Consider the following 23,840-nt stretch of genomic DNA (forward strand, 5'->3'; position numbering starts at 1 on the left):
TGCCTGTGAGATTTTGTTTGACCAGCGCCGCCAATGTTATTGTTTTTATATTTATTGGTTGCCACCAGCCAGTTTTCCGCATAAATAAACACTAAATAAAATAGTGCAGCCTTCCGACTTTCATTCTTCTAAAGCGAGTTGTTACAAAATTGCATCGGCATTAGAAATCAATCAAGACACGTGTGTTTTTTTTTTGCTTATGCTTTGTGGTGTCTTTTTTACGTGTTTTGCGCCACAGGGTGGCGTGACAGCGTGGCGCCACCGCACGGATTGACAAAACCAACGCACAAGCGGTCATGTGACAAGAAGAAGAGAGGGCGCTGAGCTGACAAAGAATGGTGGTCGTAGAGTGGATGCACAAGTTTTTGATAAACAACAACAAAATTAAATATTTCGAACTCGTGCGTGTGAACTCTTTATGTCGCTGCGAGATTAGCGCCTTTGACTGCAGTTGGCTCAGAGATTTATTGCCGCGCATAAACTTTGCAATCGTAAAAAGTGTATCATTTTTATTAGAAACGTCCTTTCTTCTTCTTTACTGTTTTTGGGGCTACAAAATTCACCAAAATATTTGTAACGAATTTACGGCTTGGAAACTAAGAGATGCTTATGGTTTTTACTATGTTTTTGAAGTGAGATTATCCCCAAGTAGTCAATGATTGTTAACGCGATTGTTGACAACTTTATTAGTGAGTAGTTCGGATAGTGAATATAATTGCGGAAACAAGAGGTAATCAAGGAGTTTGACTCAAAGCGCAACATTATAGAAAAAGGAGTCATCATAGCATGTGAGGGAGGCAATAAATGTTTCACACCCTCATAAATTTATCCAAGCATTCATTAAATAGTTTGTTGGTCCACAACTAACCAATATATAGGTTACAGTTCAGAAGCCCTTGCAGCCCATTAAAAATTAAAGAAATTTTAATTCGTAACTCGTGCAATTACGTGTGCGTACGCGAGGAGATTATCGATTTCCAAGCAGGACACGGTTAAACAAATTTTCAACACATTTTCGAAAGCAAAAACAATGGCGAAAACAGTAAAACAAAATAAATAAATATAAAACTAAAAAATATTTTAAGCTGTGAGAAATATTTTAATTAAAATTCCCAAAAAAGCAGTAAATCGCAATGCAAAGTAACGTAAGCCAGCGCAGCACCTTAAACGAAAGTCAAGACCTAGAGTGGAAGGAAGCGCAAAAAACGGCAAACAAAAACACAGTGGTAAAAAATCGATCAGATAGCAAACTATAAACCAACAAAAGGTGGAGGAGCAAAATTAAAAACCACCAAAAATCGTCAATGCAAACAACAACAAGCAAGCCAGAGACGAGTAGCGCAAGTGAGACGCTGATCGCTCGTTTCAGCGCGCAACCAGATCGATCCTGCCACAAGCGCAGCATACGATCCAACTGAGCGCGCATTGAACAGCCGCCGGTGGGCGTCGAAAAATGTGTGCAATAAAAATGAAATCGCTGCCGCCAAATAAAAAAGACAAGTCGCAATAATAAACAGCGCAAAACCGACGAAAATTAAGGCTGAGGCGTGGAATTAGTTGCTGCGGTTCATTGGCAGGGCGGCGAATGTAGTGAAAAGGCAATCTCGAAGCGTAGGATCGCGTAGCGCTGAAGTGCTGTAGTCCACTTCCAAGGAAATTCACGCCAAGGCATTAAAATAAAATATATAAACACATGCGGGATTCCTTAAATTGGGGGCGCACAAATTGGCTGCGATTGTGGCCGGTGCGCATGCGTGTCGTCGTCGTCTTTCGTCGTCATCGTTAAAGATCGAAAATGCGATCTTCGTTGCAATCAGCGCGATCGGTGCTGCAATCGATTGGTTTGCGCTGGTGTCGAGTTTAAGCAGCGAATTTTGGTTGATCTTGTCGCACTGTTTGCACATTGCTGATTTTATTAAGCTTTTGTGTTGGTTTAGTATAATGAATTAAAGGCTGTAAGCTGTAACGCCCTCACAAGCTGGAGAGTTATTTTTAGTTGACGTTTAGGGGGGGATGTAAAAGAGATGCGTGTGTAGCTGGGAGCTACATTTGCCAATATAAGCGAAGTTAATTTCATGAAGTTCGAGTTTTATAAATCTCTCGGCAGTATAGCTAAGTTATAGCTAAAAATATTTAGGTTTTGTCTGTATTGCACCCTTACCTGGTATATTACACTACACTTTCTCCACAACCTATCTCAACATCTCTCTGCACAATCGCACCCCATCAGCTAAGCGCACTGTTCGAACAGTTGTTCGAGCAAATGACAGTTGTTCGACGTTCTCATTGCTCACTTGAATTTCACCACACACGCGTTCATTTCTATTATAAATTTCTCACTTTTATTGGCATTTTATTAATTCGTTAGCGAGAAATGTTGCATAGAAAGTAGTGAGTGTGGAGGAACATCTGTGACAGTTAACGAAATAATTTATGCGACATGCCTGATTGCATCGCCTTGCAGCTAACAACACGACAATTTGTTAACAAGCCAAAGGACAACACTTGAACGGAGTTCGTTGAACTTGATAAATATGAAAACAAAATGAAATTAAAGTGGCATTTGTTGTATTAATGAACACGTAAAATAGAAAACGTTTTCAAAACCGTTTGTATTAAGTATTTTTTAAGTCTTGATATTGCCAATGTGTGGTACTTAAGATTTGAAATCAACTTGCTTGAAATTTTTCAACACCATAGCTTTTTAAATTAAAACTTCCTGCCATTTACAGCCGACTTGCAGTTATTTCAACTAAAGGCATAGATAAGCAATGCCACTTAATTAAGTTCAAGTGTACACTTTCACGAGAACTTTAACTTAGAGCTTCTTAAATATGCCTTTTCTGCTGTTAAGGCTTCAAAGCGCAAATTAATTTTGGCGTAAATGCATTGCAAATTAATTAAGCCATCAATTGTGGTTTACTTCAAGTTAAAAGAAGTGCTATAAACCGGAGAGAAGTAAAGCTTACTTATTGATATGAGAAAATGTGATACACAGAGTGAATAAAAAATCTTCAGCAATGGCACGCAACTTCAAAATAAAATCAACACTAACAATTTTAACTCAACTCTTCCTTTTCTCTTGAAAAACAAATTGCATTTATTTTTTTCTGTTTTTTTTTTCTACCTCTAGTAAAAATAAAATCTTATATAAGTGAATAAATACATTTATGTATGTATATAAGTAAATTACAGATTACTTTTTTCCCTTGGTATTCTGAAAAATAGGTTCTTAGACGCTTTTATGAAAGTCTCTTCAAGTATGAGCTATCCACGGTTAAAAATGAACGAAAAAATAAATATATTAAAAAAAAATTACAAAAAAAAAAAATAAATAAAATAAATAAAAAATGAAATAGGATATTCTACAAAAATATAAACATTGTTAGAAATTATTAGTTTATGTATATTGTAAAATTGTTCGAGCATAGATTAATAAATTTTATATTTTTTTGAAATTTTTTTTATATTTTTGTAGTAACTCCCCCATTTTAACAGCCTTCCTGCAATGTTATAATTTACAGCTCATGTTTGTTTAATAGAGAATTTAACAGCAAATTAATGACATTAACATTTTCTGACTAGTTGCAGTGAATATTAACGCAATTTGTATTTTTCATGATGTTGTCAGTGCCTTAAAACATGTTTGAGTGATTTTCGCAGCAAGCTTTTCACTTCTACATATTCTCAACTCGAACATGTCGAGGCAAACGTGTTGTGAGTTTGCTGTTGATTTTGTAGCAATTTAACAGCATTTTGTTCGATATTCTGGTTATGCTGTTGTTATGTTTACTTTGGTTTAAAATTGACTTACGAGTGGAATGTTAAGAACAGAAATGCATTCTATGCATTTTGTGTGCATTTTTTGTTTTTTTGTACATTTTATGCATTTTTTATGCATTTTATGTATTTAAAGGAATTTTTCAGGCAATAGAAGTGGAAAACTTAGTATTTTTAAATGATTTTTTTCCGAAGTGTAGTTAAACGATGCAAGCAAGGGTGATGTTGAGAGTGTATATTTTAATTAGGAGGGAAGAATTGTAATACTTTTCGCAGTATATAATTACATACATATATATTATCTATTAACGTAATTAAATTTATATCAAAATAATCATTGTTATAATTAATTAGATAAGACAACTATGTCTAAATTTTTATTTAAATTATTAGGCCACACCACTTTTGTATACTAAAATTTGTTTATAAGTAAATAGATAAGTATAAATATCTATGCACAAATGTGTGTCTATGAAAAAAGTATTAAATCTAAGTACTTATTCGAAATTTTAGATCAAAAAAATTGCCCATTGTTTTTAGAAAATAGTATAAAAATTACTTTCAATGACTTACATACATACATATACATATACTCATATGTATGTATATAATGGCACAAGCCTCTAGGCATATAAGTCTGCATAGGAAAATTATAGCGAATTCTAAAATAATCAAGGCTCTTCCGTCTTACGATAACATTGTTTACACCATAGCACCTCATATCGAACTACTAGCTACAATGGTTAATTTCCATGTTGTGATAATCAGCCGAACAAATGAAGACAATGCTAAAAAGATATCGCAATAAACTCCAAAAAAACATTATTTGCCGAAGGTGATTCATACGTTGAGCTTTGAAAAAAAAAATGTTGCACGTTTTTAAAGTGTACGCAAGTGAAAATAAATACACTTGATACGAGGAATTTGCATGCTAATTACTAAACACATCAAACGCGCATGTTTTTCGCATTAATTAAGTCATATAGCAATAACGTTTGATAACACAGCAATACGCGTAACAACAAGGCACAATACTTGCGCACAAATCAAAGCAATAATATAAAAAAGAAGCAGAAGAAGAGCAAGCAGTTACTAAGCTCAAAAGTGCGTTATCAATTTATGAGGCCAACCATAAGCGTTCGGAAGACACAGAGCGGCGCAAAGCGTACGCGACTCAATGAGCTTGTCGGCGTCGAATTTCCGTTATTGAAGGTGGAAATCGCACTCACGAACCTCGAAGAGTTATAACTGTATGCAGGTATGTGTGCTTTGGGGCAAAGTACGAATGCGAAAAGTATGCGACGGCAAATACTTGCGAAAAGCCTGCGATGACTTAGGCAGCAGGAATGCGAGATACACTTGTTGGAATTGCTTGCTGCGCGATTAAATGGTGTGAGTTATACGTAACAACCGAATTGAGAAATGCTGTCATGAAAATATAAATTTTGTTGGTGTAACGAATTTTTGCTAGCTTCTTGTTGGCAAATAGTTGTAATGAATCTCATAAATTTAAATTTAAAATTTAGTAAAAATGCGGGTAAAAAGCGCAAAGTGTAAAAAAAAAATTAAAAATCTTATTTTGTATAATTTCGAAACTTTTATGTTATACAAAAACACTTTTTTCGTTGAGGCTTCTTACATAGTTTTATGTTTTCGTAGTGTAGTTATGGCTCAACAGCGGCCAAATCGTGAAATTTGCGAATCTGAAAAATATACTATTTTTTATAAGCAAATTTTATGTTATAATTTGAGTATCCTGTTATATAAGTTTGTCGCTTAAATCTTTTTGCAGGCGCCAGGTTTTAACACTAATAGGAAAACAGCACAGTTTGAGAAGCAGTGTACGCGTGAGTATAAGATATTAGTAACAACTGTAGAGTTCTTGGAAGAAAATTATAAAAATAACTGACTATTGCAATATTTACTATATTTTAATTATCAGTTGACGGTGAAAAAAATTACAGAACATTGATAATCAAAACTGCTTTTTTCACCACTCTTGAGAAAATACCTTTAAACTGTAGTTTAGTGTAGAAATGATAAATACTAAATAAATATTTTTAGTACATATTTTCTTACTAACATGATAATTCGAAATGGAGGCAATGTTGGAACCAATTTGAAGTCTAAAATGGAAAAAAAATTAACCAATTCTTACCAATTATATTGCATAGTCGAAAAAGTCTTTTCGTATTTTGTCAATAGATGTCGGAAAAAATGGCAAAAAAGGTCGACTAAAATATTTGTTTATTTTTTTATTATTATAAATATAAAACATAAGTTGAAGTTTGATTAGAAATACGAAAAGACTTTTTCGACTAACCAATACCTACGAATATTATATAGTGATGTATTACAAATCTGTAAAACAATATTAGGACATTATATATTTGCCAAATTAAACTAGTTTTTTCTATATTTGCATCCAGTTTAATTTAGGGGTCTGCATGCCTCTTGTTTCCTTTAGGCTTTCCTCCTCGCTTTTCTCAAGAAAAATACCAGCTTTTACAAGACCTTGCAAAACTCAAGCTATTAGCAGTGTTTACCACTGGCTTCTACTACAAAAAAAGCCCGAAAGCACCCTCATTAGAGTTTGCTTGCATTTATGGGTATATAGGAGGATATCAACACCCAAAGCTTCTTACAAATTCTGTTACAAATATGACATTCTCCTCAAAAAATACACTACGCGGCGAAAATTCGATAAATCTGTCGTGAGCCAACAAATAATGAAACTAACATAAGCAACTAAAGGTACAACAATGTATGGCCAGGTGTAACAGCAACACTAAGACGGACAACCGTCAGCGCGATATGACACTTGGGCGCAACGAGCGCCGAGTGCGCGTACCCGCAGCGGCAGCCGCCAACGCTGCCATGGGGCCGAACCGCTAACAGCACATATCACAGCTATCAGTTAAGTTCGGTTCAATTGAGCGCAGCTAAGCTCGACTGCGCGTATCTCATCAATACTTTTGGGGGGTATTTGGTGTAGCCATACTATTATAATAGACCCTCAATGCACAGCCATACACACACACGCACACACATTTATGTAGTTCGTGGAGGCGCGCATACGTTTCGTTTATTGTTGTTGGTGCGTTTGTGCGCGCACTCCGTAGAATGACCAATTCGTACTCGTAAAGTACGTTCGTACGAAACACGTTGGCTCGCTGGCTCACTAGCCCGCACACCGGTCGTCGTTAGGTGGTAGTACTGTCGGTGGTGGTGCTGAGGTTCGTCGTCATCATCGTCATCGTCGTCGTCGTTGTCGTTGTCGTGGTCGTCATCATCGTCATACCGTCGTTATAGCCGTTTTGTTCGTCTGCCGTATAACATTACAGGCGATACGATTTCAGCAGAGTGCAGCAGCAGCAGCAGCGCCAGGCAAGCGAGCTGGCAAACAGTAGTGAGGCAGCAGCGACGACGGTGTGCTATGCTAAGCCTCCTCCTCTTTCTTCAGCATTCGATTTCGAGTACGAATCCGTATCGTATCGGATTCATTCAACACTGAACAAGACATCTAGCATTTAGTTTGTATTTGGTAAGCGTACGTTTCAGTTCTGTGGCAACTGTCGTCGGGTTAAGAACGTTGGAAACGCTTCAGTTCAAAAAATATTTCACATACATGTGAAGAAAGCAAAAAGAAATTGAATGAAATATATTTTAATACAAGAAAATAAATATGAAAGTATATCATTTATGAGTAAGCGATAAAAACGGTGCAGCAGTTAACAACAATAAGAAAATAAACGATTTTGTGAATGAAAATATAGAAGCATGTGAATTGGAAAGGCAAAAATCAAATAATTGAAACGCGTTAATTTTGAAAGTGTTGAAAGAATAAAAAATTCAATTGGAAAAGTGCAAAATTCTAAAAATCAAAATCAAAGTGATTTGCTGAAGATAGTTTATATACGCAATTTAACGGTATAAAAGTGAAAATTTTGTGTAATGAAAAAACAAAGTGCTTTTCGAAAATCTGAAAACAAAATTAAAACAAAGATTTTTTAAACGCCGCAAAAAGTGCAATTCACAACAACAAAAAATCAGTCACTAAGAGTTTTTCTAAAAGTTAGCAAGCGCATTTTCAAATAAAATATACAAATATTGTCAGCTTAAAAGTTAAATTTGAAAATTTTCAAAACGCAAATTAACGCTGCTAAAATCTAAAGCAAAAGTGTAACATGCAAACGACGTAAAATAAAATTATTTAAAAAACCGACTGCAACTAAAAACAATACTTGTCAAGTGTTGAAACAAAGTGCAATAAGTTTGCAGCGACTATTTTTGACAAAAAAAAAATTTCGAAAACAATTTTTGAAAAAAAAAATGCAAAACAGTTGTCGAAAATAAAAATTTTGAAAACAGTTTTTGAAAAAAAAATTTCAAAACACTTTTGAAAAAAAAAATTCGAAACAGTTTTTGAAATCTTAAGTGCGTGCAACAGCAAACTGCTTTTACCTTTGTGCATTAAGGAAACGAAAGCGGCATTTTTAATTGGTTTTGTAAATAAATCAAATTTATTTGTGTAAAAACACAGCCAATGTTGCATTTTTGTGGTGTCGCACAAATAACCAATGTTGGATTATAAATTAAACCCATACATTTGGGGGATACAATGAGGCCAGAAAGATACGATGTGAGTAAAAAATAAAAATTTCATAGAAATATACATAAGTAGAAATAAAAAAAATATTAACTGAAAAAAAAATTCTTAACAATTATTAATGTTAATATTTTTTGTTTAGTAAAAAAAAATTTTTAATATTTATTAATAAAAAAATTTAAAAATTAAAATATTAATTGTTATTAAAAAATATTTTTTAATATACAATTATTAATAAATATTTTTTTAATTTTTTAATATTAGTTATTAATAATAAATCATTTTTTTTTAATAGTAATATTTTTTTATTAATAAAAAAATTAAGTAAAATTTAAATAAATATTTTTAATAATTATTAGAATTAATATTTTTAATATTAATTATTATTAATAAATTATTTTTTTTATTAAAAATATATAGGTATTTTTTAATAATATAATTGCCTCAAAATTTGTATAAACAGAAACTATTTTCCTTGCTAGCGCGTGTATATTGTTTACAGCGGGTATCTAACGTAAGGAGATATACAAATTAACAGTAATAAAATGTTTGCTAGTAAACAGGTTGTTTATAAAAAGCAGCAACAATAAATTCCAAGATTTACAGCAAAAAATGCAAAAAGAGTTAATTAAGATAAACGATAGTAGTAGTAGGACTAGCAGACTTATTTAATAAGCTGCTAGTAGACAGTAAGCATTATCGAAAAGATAGTAGACGAATTGTTTGCGAATTTATATATACATAAGTGATAAGTGAAAATTTAAATATTACAGATAAATAAATTGCAAAAGGAGCATAACAAAAGTGACCGAACGGGTATTAGATATGGATTTCAAAACAGACAGGGAACAACAGGCAATTAGTTAGAGTTATGTTATATTTTTTGAAATTACATATATCAAATATGAGACAAAATTAAAAATCTGTATATGGAAAACAATAACTTTCACTTCAAATATTTGAGTTTTGAAAGCTCTCCTGTAAGGCAATGAAAGCTTTACTGGAGTGAAAGCTCTTGGAATGAAGAGTGAAAGCTAACAAAGCTTTATAATCGTTGTTATAAATCAAATAAGCTAAGCAAATATTGAAATATTAAATTATGAAATTTTATGAAAGCTCTGCTGAAGGGAAAGCTCTTCGAGTGAAGAGAGATAACTGGCAGCAGCTAGTAATTTTTGGTTTAAACCACTAAGACTAAATTTTAGGAAAGCTATACTGCCGTGAAAGTTCTAGGAAAGGTGGCTGTAGCTCAATCATTTTCGCTAAAATTATTACACCTAAGAAAATTTTGAACTTTCACGCATAATATAAAATTTATGAAAGCCCTGCCGAAGTGAAAGCTCGTGGAGTGCTGCCAACTTTCACAGCTCAGTAATTTTCGCTATAAATCATAAAAGCTTTCTTAGTAATTTTGAACTTACACGCATAACATGAAAGCCCCAGGAGGATAAATGAAATGAAAGCTGGCAGCAGCTTCACAATCTATGTTATAAATCACTAAGACTATACAATAAACTGCACTTAATTTTCTCGAGACAGCCACGTGTTAGAAACCACGACTTTCCGCTCAAAGGCGGCTTACGGACGTGAGTTTTCCGTCATTCAGCTTAAGCTTTATTTAATTTAAAATGCAAAAATGAACTTTATGTCGCAATAACTGTTTATTAAAATACTTTTATGATGATTATTATGCTTAACCATGAATTATATGCTGCAATAAAAAAGTACACGCTTATAAAAATAGCAATAACAATTAACTGGCACAGCGCAGCACACACCCCTTTTAAAAGGGCATTATTCAGAAGCACACACACGCACACACACACAAGCACGAATGCATTTATGAAGTCTGCATGCTTGCACATTCAGAGAAATATGCAAATTTTTGTATTTACACGGCACAGCCCGCTTTTCCCAAGCAAGTGAAGAGCAATCAATGTTCAAATGTTGAAACATTAAAAGTGACAGGGTTGAGCGGCAACGGCAACGGATGGAGTGCATATATAAGAGTGTAAATATAAGTGTGTGGCATGTAGGCAGTGGCTACAACCCTTTCCGCGTGTTGAGCGATAGATTTCGAGTTGCTTGTGTGCCACACTTGCAAAGTTGCATACACAAGTTGCAGTAGCTTTCACAATTAAGTCTGCTTAAAGCAGAAAAATATATATTTTTTGGAATGCCCACTAACCCCTTACGCTGCCAGCTCATCATCAAGCACATGTGTGGATTTACAACTGGCAGCTTGTTAGTGTTGTTGTTAATTGTTGTTATTGCATGCAGCTGACATGATATAAATCAACTAGTTGTGTGCGCGTACATGCAAATACAAAAAAAAAATACAAATAAATAAATGCCAACTTGCAACAACACAGAAATTGAGTGGAAATGAAGTGAAATGCAAGCAGCCTTACAGGCGCACAACCCTTGACAGCCAACTGTGGCAGCGCTGAACCCGCCGAATCGCCGCGAAAAGGTGAAAATATGCCAAAGCACGCTGCATGTGTGTGTGTGTGCGTGTGCGTGAGGCAATTCATGCAAATATGCTGCAAGTCCGCATGCTTTGCTGGCATTACTGCGCGCTGCTGCTGCTTCTTCCGCCGCAACACTCGCGCGCACATAGCCTGCTCGTGCGCTCGTGCTTTATTTGTAACTGCATTGTAATTTAATTGTTATTGTTATTGTTATTATGCAGTTGTTGCAGTGCTTTGTGTAATATAATGCGCTCATGCAAAAGGTTAATAAGATTTGGACGCACCTCACTGACTCGACCGACTCGCCTGCGTGTTTGCATGCATGTGTATGTGTACAAAGGTTGCTTGTACTTTTGTAGCCAGCTGCCACTAACCAAGTGCTTGTTATCTGCCGTTGTGTTGGCCACATTACTAATATGCGCAAGAATTCGCTAAATTATTAACAATTGTTTGCAGGTGATTAACTATTGTTGTTGTTGCTGTAGAAAGTGCAATAAACGTGCCCACAATTGCGGTTAATAGGTGGTGTGTTAAGCCAAAGCGGTTTTAATTGTTGTTGGCACTATAAATGCCAGAGATAAGACTTCAAATTACTGTTAGAAATGTGCGCTTGTTTCATTTGTTTTTGTTGCAGCTTAGTCTCGCTACAGACGCGCCTACTTTGCCGTAAAATCGGTAGTCCACAACGCTTAGCCGTCGTTTTTCGTGATGAAAACGGTACTTGTACACAATTTAATTAACGTTATTGCTGGTATCTTTATAAAATGAATAGACGAAATGAGAAATGTTGTTTGCAAAGATTAGGATTTCGTGGAAATTTGAGGGATCAGCGCAAACATATACACATGTGTTTTGTGATTTTTTTAATAATTGGTTTTTTGGTGTTAGGTGCAAGAAATATGTGTATCATCGGTTCGTTTGGCTTCCAGTTAAATGCTCTGTAGAGCGAAAAGCGTTTAAAGATAAATTGTTTCAGCTGTTTGAAGCGAGTGATTACACTTTAGAAGGCTGTAACTCGAAAACTATTTGAGTTATTGCCTTGATAATTTTAATATTTTATTTTTGAAGGTATTAACTATTGAAATATGGCAGAAATTGATTTTTTTTTATTAATTTCACACACACACAACACAGGTGTGCCTCTTAAGCATTTTAGAGAGGAAATAAAAATTTATATTCGCTAACAATATAAAATAATTAAGCCGTAAGTAAGGCTTTAAATTGTTAAACAAATTTTTTAATGCTGAATTTTGTCTTTGTAAACATTTCATGAATATTAATAATAATAATTCTCCAATTTTTTTGTAAAATTTCTGATATATAATCATTTTACTCACAACTTTTATAAATAATAATACATTTTTTCTAATATTTTTAACTTTTACGTAACATTAAAAAAATATGCATAAATATATTTTTTAAAAAACAATATAATATAGTATATATTTTTTTGTCCTTTTGTATCACAAATACTTTTACCTGTATTTTTTTAAATGGAGATTTTTAGAAAAGATATAATGAATATTATAAGAATTAATACTCTAGATTTTTGGTGAAATTACTGATATATAATCTTTTTTTCCAAATATTGTTAACTATTATGTAACCTTTAAAAAAAAAATTTTTTTTTCGTCACAAAATGTTTAAAAATGATAATAATTTACAGTAAAAAATAATTTAGCTGTATGGCTTGGATTTTTTCTGGTTGCAAATGTTTTTATATTGAACATTTTCTAGTAAAATTTCTGCTATTATGTAAAATTATAAAAAAGTATTTTATATTATATTTGGTTTCTTAATTAAGCATTTTTTACTATTATGTAAAAGAAAATATTTTTTTAATACTTTTATCAGCAAATCTTAAAAAAAATAAAAATTCCAAATAAAAAATAATTCCGCTGTCTTTTTCTTAACTGTAAATTCTTTTATGATGAATACTAATTATAAATTATTGATATTTAAACATTTCACTGTTAACTTTATAAAATAATTTTTTTTGTTAGGTAAAATTAAAAAGTAAATAAATTATTTTGTTAAAAAGGTAATATGATTTTTTCCTCATAACCTTAATTAAGAATTTAATTTTATTCTAAATATTTTTAACTATGATATTAAAAAATTATATTTTATAATAATATAAAAAAAATATATAAAAAAGTAATATACATAATTATACAATACACATATACATTATATAAAATCTTCAAAAATGTTAAAATTTATTTTATCAGTGCAGGTAACCTTTTGCTGTTAATTGATTAAAACTCATACAAATTCAAACAAATTATCACTGTTTTGTTCAAAACAAAAAAAAGTTTTTTTAATTATTGTTTTTGTTAGAGATTTCCAGTGAAATATCATTTTCCTGCCCTTTCTCAAAGTGCCCAACACAGTGTTCTAATCAAACACACACTCGTCATTCTATGAAACTCTACAAAAAGCTACCTCAAAAACTTACGTATGCCTTGCCAACACATAATTATTACTTTCAGCTTAAATATGCATACACTTATGCACATATGAGTGTATATTCGTTCAAGATTAATTCAATATGACACGTTCCGCCTACGCTTGCACCCAGCGGCTTACACGCTCATTGGCAGGCGGCGGCGGCCACATTCATTATTAATTTCAGACTCGTAGTACTACTTGAAAGTATCATAATGCGCGATTATTAATAGTGCTACATTTATAAAAATATCAACAGCAACAGCAACAACAATGCGCATACAGCATCATTATAATTGTATTCAAATTATATACAAAAGCGCCGAAACTGGCAGGCGGCTGGTCAAGCAGCCAAGCCGCCGAGCAACCAAACAAACTTACAATATATAAATATATAAAATACATACATACATATGTATATATGTTAATAAGCACACACACACACATGTAGCAATTAGTCACCCACTCACCAGGGAGATATGTTTGTAATAATATACACTTGCTCATATATAATTATTCTTCGCTTATTTTACAATTGTTCACAAGATAAGAATAAGTTGCGCGCATAAATTTCGCTTTTGTTTGCTTTTTTTATTTATTATGAATATTTTTGCATGCGAGCGCTTAATCCCAACGGCCAATAATGAGGTCATGAAGTCGGCGTTGAAAGGCAAATACTTGCTTGTTTGGCGAAAATCGACAAGGTGACATTACAATAAATTTGGCAAAATTATGAAAAAACCAAACACACACGCGCACACGCTTATACATGGGTCTGGGTGTTTGTAATTTGTTAATGATTTGTGTGCAGCCAGCGGCGCGCTGACAGCTGACGATGTTGCAAATCTCGCTAGTTTTGCTCTGATAGCGGCGAAGTGTCACTGGAAGTGGTAGGCAAGCACCGCGTCAGCATTGACGCCGATGGCGAAAAGTCAGCCAATAAGCAAAGTATAAGTATAACAGTAAATTATGTTGTAGAGGAATATGTGTGACACATTGACATGAGATAAAAAAATATGAAATTAAACAAAAAATGAATTAAAGAAATATGAAATTTAAAAATAAATTTAAAAGAAAATTAACTATAAAAAAATTGAAATTATATAAATTATGAATTAAAAAAAAAAAATGAAATTAAAAAAAAATTACGAAATTAAAACAAAAATATGAAATTATAAAAAAATTATGAAATGAAAAAAAATATATGAAATTAAAAAAAGGAAGTTATAAAATAATTGTGAAATTCTCATCTCATCTTTATCTCATAACGATTAAGAAAAAATTTTTGAAATTAGAACCAAAAAATGATATTATAAACAATTTGTTAAGTTATAAAAATTATGAAAAAATTGTAAAATTAAAAAAAACTATGAAATTATAAAAAAAAATTAATTATAAAATTTTTGAAATTTTAATAATTATTATATATAAAAAAAAATTTTGAAATTAAAAAAAATTATGAAATTTGAAGAAAATTGTGAAATTATAAAAATTATGAAATTAGAAAAACTTCAAATTATAAAAAAAGTTGTAAAATTATAAAAATTCTGAAATATAAAAAAAATTTCAAAATTATAAAAAAATTACGAAATTATAGAAATTAAAAAAGTTATGAAATTGTAAAAATTAAAAAAATTATGAAATTATACAAATATTATAAAACTAAAAAAAAATTATGAAATTCAAAAAATGATGAAATTAAAAATTATACAAATTAAAACAAAAATTTAAATAAAAAGAATTTAGTTATAAAAAATTGTGAAATTTTAAAAGTTATGAAATTAAAAATTTTCAAATTAAAATAACAACAATTATGAAATTAATAGCCAGCAGATATCGAAGATTAATTAACCATTTTTGTCAGCTCTCCATTCGAAATAAGTCAAAATTGTCTAGACAACTATTTTCCATGTTGCCACACAAATACATACATAAATCTACACACATACCACTTAACAACATTTAAACGTATGGAGAACGCCGCAGAAAGTTTTTATCAATTGGCAACAGAATTTCATGATTGTACTATCACTCGCGATGACTTTGCAGTTTATTGTAGTTGTAATCATTAGCTGAGAGTGCGCGCCCACCGAAGACGGTAATTTTAACTCAATTATGTCCGCAACTGGCGCTATTTCGCGCTATTTGTAGACAAGCAACGATAAATAACTATTAATATGCCGTTCAGTCAGCATATTTTTACATGTACATGTGTATGTTTGTATGCATTCATTACAATTTTGACATATTTAGTGTCATATAAATGCTGACAGTGGAAACTTTTGCCGACCAGCAGACAATGACAAGTCGTCATAGGTCTCATATTTATGCCAATTACTGGATAGAGCAAAACTCACACAAGATTGCCGGCCAGCGCCTTAATATATATGTAGGTATTTATGAAAAAGGTAAATTGCAATATGGAGTTCTGGTTATGCTAAGTGAAATACGTAAATATATTTATCAAATGTGTTGTTGTAGCTGCTGTTAGTCTCATTAGGAGTTTCGTGATTATTTTTTTTTGAAAAATCTTACGAAAAGCTGAAAAGTAATAATTTTTATATTAAGCTGGGAATATCAAGAGAAAAATCAGAAAAAAATGCGTTTTTCAGTTTAAAATTTCGCTTTCGAATTTAAAAAATGCAACGATTCCGCTTAAAAAAATTATTTTTTTCTTGAAAATTTTTAATGAGCAATCCATAAGTCACATGTCAAGCATATTTCAAGCAACGTATCGTATAAGTAAAAGAAAGTAACAGTAACACCGACAGCAGCGCTTGGCAGTTACGACGCAAGTAAGTGCCAGCGAGCAAATAACAACAAACACGGCAACAATAAGTCGAACCAAAAAATAGCAGAGCAGATGGCGGAGGCCATAAAATTTAGTAACATGCGCAAAAGCAACAAATTTCAACGAAAAAGTTCAACAAAAAAGTTGAACAAAATTTTCATACGAAAAGCTCACAACTTTTAACAGAGAAAATTGCTAGGAAAAAAACGAAAAGTAGCAAACTTTTATTGCCTGCTGCAGCAGCTAATTTATGTTGCACTCGAAAAGCGCAACAAAGCAATGCAATAGCAATTGTTGCAGCGGGCGCGCAAGCACATGCATAAGCGCGCAACGTTTTGCGGAATAAATTTTCCTGGCGCCGACACAAATTTTCCGAATAACAAAGCGTGGCGCAGTAACCAAGAAATGAATAATAAAACAGACGCTTGCGATAAAAAAGTTGCACGGAAATTTGAAATTACAAAAAGCGCAGCTTGCGCGCCGGTAAGGCAGGCAGGGCGGCAACATTTTTCTTTGACATTAATTGCCAATGCTTGGTAAAGGCTTGCAACATTGTCGCGCTGTGGCAGGCAGCTTACTGCAAAGCGTTGCGCGCTGTTTTATTTAATGCTGACACAAGTGCTACGTTTGTGTGCGTGCGTGCGCGCTCAAGTACACGTGTACTTCAGCGTACTTCAATCATTTACTGGGCGCCGTAGGTGTGGTCCGCACCTTTCTTTACGTTCTCGTTCAGCGCGGCCTTTGCTAGCTGGCTTTTCCAATTACTTGACTGCCGCTCGGCATGTTGACGCTTTCCATTCACACGGTAACGCATAGCGATGAGTGGCAACATGATTTAAATGAAAATTAAAAAGCAACTACAAATATGTGCGCGCTAAACAGCGAAATTAATCAACGAGCAGCGCATATACCGAACGCATCGTTTGTTGCTAGCGCCAACGCTTCTTGTGCACATGAACATAGCTAAGTGCGCATATACATAGATGCGCGCACATATACATTGATGCGCGCACATATACATGGATGAGCGCGTTTGTATGTGCATGCATGCTGGTTGAGCGCGCCGGCCAATTGTAGGTCAGGTGCAGTATTTCCTCCACTATCAATTGCTGAAAAAGTGATCGCGCTGCCAACAGCTGCAGCGCGCGCGCTCTTGTCGTCGCAAATAAGACACTTGTGCAGACAAAACGCCACTTCGCCTACAGCTAATGCCCAGGTCACATGTAAACGCCTTGTAAATCGCCATAATTTGTGAGTAAATGGCTGTCATGAAATTAGGCTCAGTAGTTGGTTACCACTTTACTGCTTGTTTTTCTGCAAACCGCCTTTGTTTATACACATATATACAGACTTATGCATTTTCGAATATATTCAAGCATATTTCACTTGCTAATATTTCGACAATATTTTTTTGGTTCTCCGTTTTCTTCAACCTGTCGCTCTTTGTTGGCGATTTTTTGGCGCATGGCACAGCATTTGTTGGCGGCGCATTAAAATCGGCGCATGCGCTTGCGCGTTCATATGCATGCGCTGCTAATATTCGTTGCTTTGTTTGTGTAGCTGCAAACAAGTAAATAAATGGCACTAAGCGCATGCGCAGCCGCGCAAAATGAAGTATGAGTGGTGGCGGCGCGCGCATTGACCAACAGCTAATAGCGCACAACCTGCAGCGACAGTCAATGCACTTGTGAGCTGTAGCAACACTGGGGCTTTTTTCTATTTACTAAATTTTTACGTTAACATTTATTTTAAGTTTTTCTTCATTAGCTTTAGTGAGTATTTCTTAGACTCATTTTATTTGCACACACTGTCCGCTGGCTTGTGTAAATGCATATGCAAATATTTGGAGAATTTGTATTTGCTTACACTTAGCTGTAGGCGAGTGGTTGGGTGGCTGGCGCGTTGAGGGCTCTGTCTGCGCGTTGGCTAGCCACTCGCTGATTGGCGCGCAGACATACGTGTATAAATACGCGCGCATGTCGCATGGTGTATGATGCGCTTGCAAGCGCGTCACCTTACTGCACATAAATGCATATATACACATATTATTATTAACATATTTCTTGAGTTTTCGGTTTTTTTCTATAGCGTTGGCTAATTTTAGCCTTTTGGACGCAAATAGTTGCGCAACGTCCATCAGCAGCGCACCGCCGCAATGGCCCGATGGCTCTCGACGGCGCGGCTGCTTGCGCGCCCGGCCACCCATTAGCGTTATAATGCGCGTGCATTAGCAGCACACGTCGATAATAATCATTGCCAACGAACAAAGCCAATTGTGTGCGCGCGGCTGGCATTTCCATGCAAATATGCATTAATGGCCGCGCTTTGCAGGCGGCGGCTGCACAGCTGAAAAAATATTTCATTACTGATTTGCCGCGCTTCTGGCGGCGCACACACCCACGTGCATAGGTAGACTGCAGCAACGCTAATGACGGCGACAGCTAATTTGCACCTTCGCCTTTTGTGCGCTTTTTAGCTGTTTGACACTTGCACACACATATACACATACTTGCGCATATATGTATATATGAAAATAGTTGTGTTTGCGTCTATTTTTACACTGCTCACCCAATTTTCCTTGCCATATTTGCGCGCATAAACACACTTTCCGTTTTATATATTTTGCACCTTTCGCAAATTTATTGATTGGCCTTTCTTTTGATTTTTCCAACTTTTTTGCGCTTGGCATTGACAAGCGGTGTTGGTCGCTTGACCATTAGCGCGCAACGCAAACAGACATAAATTCGCATGCGCATTCGCATTCCTCATGATTGACGCTAATTTGTTTGCGAGCAAGCGAAAAGTGTTAATAAATAATTAACTGACGCATGAGAAAGTGTTGGCGGACCTTGGCGGGTCAACGCGTTTTTTTGTTCTCTTTTTACGTTTTTTGTTTTCTTTTTTGAAATTGCAAACAACAGATTTTTTTTCTATTTAAAATTAATTTATTATTTAATTTATAAGTTAACAACTTATTATAAAACCATATTGAAAGCAGTCTGGTTTTATAATCACTTCTAGCTTTAATACGCAATAACTGTAATATATTTAATAATGCATTTTCATACCTTACTTTTCCATTGCGGCCACTGCTGCCAATCATTTAACATAACTTTAAGTAAACGTTAAAGGAAAAATCGACATTAGAACTCGTGTGAGTGAAGTAACGATCAGTTGGCTGCACACGACTCCCTCCCTTCCTTAGGCACACTTATGTAGGTATGTATGTGTGCCGTAAGTTGTAATGAAATTTAATAAACACAGCTGTTTTTGGAATATATGCATACATACTAATACGTAAGCGCAGATTTTACGACATTTATTTGCGAAAATGCGCTGAAAGCAATTTATGGAAAAATAATTTTAGTATGAAATAACTGTGATTTGCAAGTGTTTGTGCGCTAAGAAATAAAATTTCAACAATGCTAAAATTTCAAAGCAGTGCAATAACAACGCTGGCGATTATATAAATAAAAATTAATTTATTAGTTGGGAAAGTTATAAACATATTAAAAATATAATTATTTTACAATTTAGTTATTGAGCAAGCCATGTGAAAATATTGAAATTTGATTTTTCTACCGAATTTGAACTATACTTTAAACTTCTCATGCGAGCACCATTTTAAATTTAATTTTATTAAATTTTATTTAATATTTTTTTTTACTAAAAATTAATTTCAATAATTTTATTTAGTATTTTTTTAAATATTTTCTTATTAAAATTATATAAATATTTTTATTAATATTATTATTATTTTGTTTTTTCGCATTGTTATTATTTTTTTTAAATATTTTTTCTGCTAAAAGTTAATTGTATTATATTTACTTAGTATATTTTTAATATCTTTTTGTTAAAAATTTAATAAATATTTTTTATAATTACTTCCTCAATTTTTTATTAATTACAGCAACAAAAATTGTTCTCTAATTTTTTTTACAATAAAATTTTCCCGCACCGCATAAACATCACCTTACTGCATGGATATGCAAATTCCTGGAGTATTATTGCATTGACCGACTAATTAAAATAACAAACAATGAAAATCCGGTTCGATTAGCTTAGGGTGTTTATTGACTTTGGTTTATGCATACATTTTTTAGCAAACATTGTTCCTGTAGTTTGTGAATTTCCAGTATCCGGTAGCAGGTTTTGCTGTGGAGGGAGTTGTTAAATGCATTTGTTTTGTTTGAAAAGGTTTTTAGAGTGTTTTAACCGTTTTGGTAATTAACTAGTCACATAGTTATATGTAAACAAAAATGCATTTTGCTGTAATTATTTCAATTACCAGCAATGCGACGAAAGTGGCGCCTAAAAGCTTGCTTACTATAATTGGTTATGTGTGCAAATTTATTGCGCATAAATGCGTTGAGAATTGCAATGTCACGTGCGTTAGGCGAATGAAATAATTTGCTATTAATATAAGCACTTTTTGCGACTAGGCAAGGGTGTATATAGTTCTACTGGTATTTTTATTTATTTTTTAATATTTTTGTAAACATTTTATTAACGATTATCCTTTTATTCTTTTATTTCTTTTTCACTATTTTAAGGTTTTTAAAAACTACTTATTTTAATATATTTTTGACATATTATTTCTTGTTAATTTTTTATATTTATTTCTCTTATTATTTTAATTATTTTTTGAAATATTTGTAGAAATATCTTATTTTTAAAATTTTTGAAAATATATATTTTTTTTTGGTTTTCTTTTAATTTTATTTCTTTATTTTAATATTTTTTAAATAATTTTTTAACTACTATATAATATTTCTTTTAAATATATTTTTGAAATATTCTTTAATCTATTGTTATAAATATTTTTTTTTGTAATTTTTCTATATTTATAACATTTTTTTTTAATATTTTGCTAAATTTTATATTATTTTATTAATTTATTATATATTTCAAAATATTTGATTAAATATTTTTGCTAATTATTTCATTTTTTTTTTTTTTTTTTTAATTTAAAATTTTTTTGAAATACATTTTTAAAATATTTTTTCTTATATTTTTTTACATTTTATTTTAAATAATTTTTTTTAATTTCTTTTGTTTTTCGTGATTTCAATTTTTTTTGATATTTCTTTATATTTTTAATACCTTTTCTATTACTTCCCTATATTGTTTCTTGTAAAAAATTTACGTTATTTTTTTATTTTTCATTATTAAATATTTCTTTTTTAATTTTATTGAAAATGTTTTACAATATTTGTTTGTGTCGTATTTTTGAAAAATATTTTTGAAACTTTTTTTAAGTATTTTTGAAACATTTTTTTTTTATTTTGTTTTAAATAGGTTCTTTTTGTTTTTATTGTTATTTTAATTATTTTTTATATTTCTCTATATTTTTAAAAACTATTTTTGTTTTAAATATTTTTCTATATTTTGATTTTTTTTAATATTTCGCTATATTTTTTCCTATAAAAAATTGTATATTATTTTTATATTTCTTGTTAATTTCTTAATACTTTCTTTTGAATATTTTTTGTTTAACATTTTTTCTTAATTTTAATAAATATTTCATTTATAATTGTTTTAAAATTATTTTACAATACCTTTTAATTTCAGTTTTTTTTAATATTTTATTATTATATCTTGTTCAATATTTAGTTTTAAAATTTTGTTTGTTAATTTTATTGTTTTTATTTTTATTAAACATTTTTTATTGGTATTTCTCTATATTTTTAAACGTCTTTTTATTATTTCCCTTAATTTTTTCTAATAAAATTTTATCATAAATTACTTACTGCATTATCGACTCCTGGCATTACGTTTTTTATACCAGAACGTAAATTAATTTACAACAGCTACAACAATCAATAGTTGAAATGGACTTAACGTATTTATTAGACAATAAAAAATATTATATCATTTGATAGTTCGTTAAGAATTTATTAGTTGCACGAACTAAAAATAAGCTCTGCAGAAATTGCAGTAACAACAACAACATTGCTACACGCAAAAGCAGTACATGTTAAAGCATGTAAACACTGCAATACACATACATATGTACGTATGTGTGTATGTTTGAATCTATAATTAAACGCTGGACACTTGATTCTTTTTTTAATTTGTTTATTCTTGTTTTTTTTTACCATTTTCATTGCCACACGCGCTTGTTGTTGCTGCTTTTGCGTGTGAGTGTCACTTTTATTGAACTTTATGGCGTTGAGCTGCAAGCAATCACCATGAGAAAATGCTTGCATAAAATGCAGAAAGGCTTTAATAACCGATTTCATAGAGAACATGTGTATATATACATATGTACATATATATATATTTATTTCTGCCTTTGGCACTGCTTTATTGTCTTAATCATAAAAATTTACAACTATTTACCATTTTGTTAATCAAAGCGCAACAGTTCTGTACGCAATTACCAATCTCTGCCGCGCTAATTGTGAGTGGCGCTGGCGACAAAGTGCAAAAGCGAAAAATGCCGTTTTCATGGCTTTTGCCGCCGCGGCGAACTGCCACCAATGGTGTGACGATTATAAATTTTCATAAAAATATTTACATTAATATTTACAAGCACACTATATTTACGTGATTTTATTAAGTAAATAAGCGTTCGCTTGCCGCGCCACGCAGACATTATGCTTGGCAATGCCAGAACTGCGAGCAGCTAAAGCGCCCACTAGGAAATGCCGCACTTAAAAGCGCCTGTGGGCAAAGCACCAATTTCGGTGAGTCACAACATAATTAACATATTGTGTGATCTAATTATTGTATTTGAGCGCATAAAAAAAATAAAAAATCTGTTATCACTAACGCTTAAGCGTTGCTCGCCGCAAGGAAATTGGGAACAAAGGGGAACAAAGCATAATTTTTTTTAAAGAAATTTATTTTTCAATGTAATAAGTCGTAATAGTGACTCACTAACTAACGCGAGGCGTCTGGGTATGCGCGCGCAGCTTCACGCTGGAGTATTGGTAAGCGTTTAAAAGGCACTTAAAATTCAAATCAGTTTCGTGCATTGCTCACACATTCCATTTTATGGGAATTTACATTAGGAAATGTGTTGCAACGTTGGTGGTTTCAAAGTGCCGCGCTGCCACACGGAATTGTTACAATTTTTCATGAGCACTTGGGTGACAAATCGTTCAGGTGATTCAGCTGGCGACTGCGCGCTGCCTAAAAGGCGGAAAGGGTATCCACACACACTCACACATACTTACTTATAAGCATACACAGTTATTTATATGCGAGAGTGTGTTTGTGTGTAATGTATGTTGAGGCAATTCTATGGCGCGCTTATCTATGTTCCATTTACGCGCAGGCGAAGATCAAATGCAGACCATGAAAAGAACGGCAGGCTGAGTGGCGCAGGTGAGGAACCACAAGAGTACAGGAATTTGTATACATACCTAAACATACATGCATGTGTGTGTGTGCGCGCCTTCATTATTACTGTTTCCCAATTGCCCGCGGCATTTGTCTGCGCACCAAAAAGGGCGCACACCAAACAAAAGGTGGAAGCAAAGGTGGGAAATACAGCGACTTGAAGCTTGCTGCGTTCCGTTGCTCTGTGGCACAAAACCAACTGATAGACGGTAGGCAAAGCAAAGCTGTGACTAAAGCAGAAATGTGGAAACGTGCATACTGCCAATACAAAAACAAACAGCAAAGCATACAAAGCAGAGCAACAAAAGAAGCAGAAGCAGAAGCAGAAATAGCAATTGAAACGAAAATCCTTGCGGCTATAGCCGAAGCAATACAAATCAAAAGCATTCAAGAA

Source organism: Bactrocera tryoni, chromosome 3 (genome assembly GCF_016617805.1).
Source record: "Bactrocera tryoni isolate S06 chromosome 3, CSIRO_BtryS06_freeze2, whole genome shotgun sequence".
Classification (NCBI taxonomy): domain Eukaryota; kingdom Metazoa; phylum Arthropoda; class Insecta; order Diptera; family Tephritidae; genus Bactrocera; species Bactrocera tryoni.